The following is a 1784-nucleotide window of genomic DNA, read 5'->3' as shown; positions in this document are numbered from 1 at the left end:
TGGTTTGGTCTGCCCACTTTTTACTAAAAGAATGCTTTTAAATGTGCACATATTCCACTACGACTACCACGCAGTGGACTAATTACTCTCTAATGTTAAAAAAATACACGCTTAAGAGATGATGGAACTCCATAATTTCAGAATGGACAGCAGTTTTTCCAATATGTGATATGCTAGGCAATGTTTCACTACTTTTCGCTTCAGCAAGTGGCACCATTCTTGCGTACACACAACAACAATATAGAAATAGTATTACTTTACTATCACTTAAGCCATTGTGAATGTGTAATGAGATATCATATGGATTAACAAGGAGAGATAAGGTAAATTGAACTGGAATGTTCCGCCTTTTCAAATATACAGTATGTGCTAACACTGCTACGAGAACTAAGCGGCACACGATTCCCTTACTACAAATCCATCTTTTCTTGATGAAACACTGGAGGCGTGTACAGAACCGTGGATTCTACCCAGTGCAACATTAGGGAAGTACTAGCACAGCGTACGCACAATTGGTGACGCAGAAATAAAAAAAGGATACATGTCCTTTAGGATCGGGTTCGCTTTCCGCTGCCACCAATGTAGCCCCGCGAGACTTCCATGAAGACGAATGAAGACACAATACTCGGGCAGAATATACGTATTCAGCACAGAGAAGGTGTTTGGGCCACTGGCATGGCCCCAAGGTAACCCCACCCAGTGAGGTACAAAAATGCAAATTCAAAAGCTCAAAAGTGGCGCCCCACCAATACCGAGGGATAAACCACCATCGTATTACAACTAATAAACCGTACACACAAATGGTGACGCGTCCCTGTCTTCTACACGACAGCGATTCCGAACGTCTCCACTACACATTTCATCACAACCACAAGTGTCTTCTGCTCTCCATATGGGTAAAAAATAAGCGTTTGAAGCAATAAAAGAGACCGAAAGGCAGATCCTTAATAATGCCAGTTAGAGTTCTGTTTTAAGGCTCTCATTTATGCCCAAGGTCCAAGCGTCAGAAGTAGGAACATAATACGACAGGTCCAACGAATGCTGTGTCAAGTCCCTAATGACAGCTAGCGGAGGGCAGTGGTGAGGCGAGTAATTGGTGGAGGAGTAGGCTTGTTCTTGGTAGAAAGATGAACATGTAGCAGTGGTTACAGATATATGGGAAGAGTGGGCGGGGAAGAACAGAGGAAAGGGTAGGATGAAATCTCAAGTGGACAGGAATAAGACCCAAATGGAGTGTAAATGGAAGTCAAGACTGAAGAGTAGCAAACATTTACAGCAAAGTTGCTATTAACACTTAGATCCAGAATGAGATTTGGTAGATGCTCCTCAGTCACATCACGTCGTATGTTCTTGCATGTCAACGCCTCAACTGCGTTTCCCTCCTCCACTTCTTCTTCCTTATTTATGCGCGGTCACCAATGCCTTCTTCCAGATACGGTGTCCTTCATAAGAAGGGTGATAATGGGAGAAGTTTATGCTCAGCTAAGGAACATTCTCAATTTATCCACGACATCAGTTACCGCAAACTGTGTAATTGGCGCCATGCTTGAAATCGCGTCCGTTGTTCACTCGACCACTGAGTTGAATGACTACAGTAAACCCTCCTCGGACAATAAGTGGAAGTTTGAAAGGATGGCTAAAAATTATAAAGAGGGTTAGGAGAAAATAAATGCTCCGAAATTAGGGCAATTTTTAACGTAATGAACTCCTCGGTTTAAATTTCAGTCATAGCTGATTCACTATTTTCAGTTCATTTCAAAAAAACGTGGTAAAAAGACCATATG

This window comes from Echinococcus granulosus, assembly GCF_000524195.1.
Source record: "Echinococcus granulosus chromosome Unknown EG_S00016, whole genome shotgun sequence".
NCBI lineage: Eukaryota > Metazoa > Platyhelminthes > Cestoda > Cyclophyllidea > Taeniidae > Echinococcus > Echinococcus granulosus.
Note: the sequence above shows the minus strand (reverse complement) of the source record.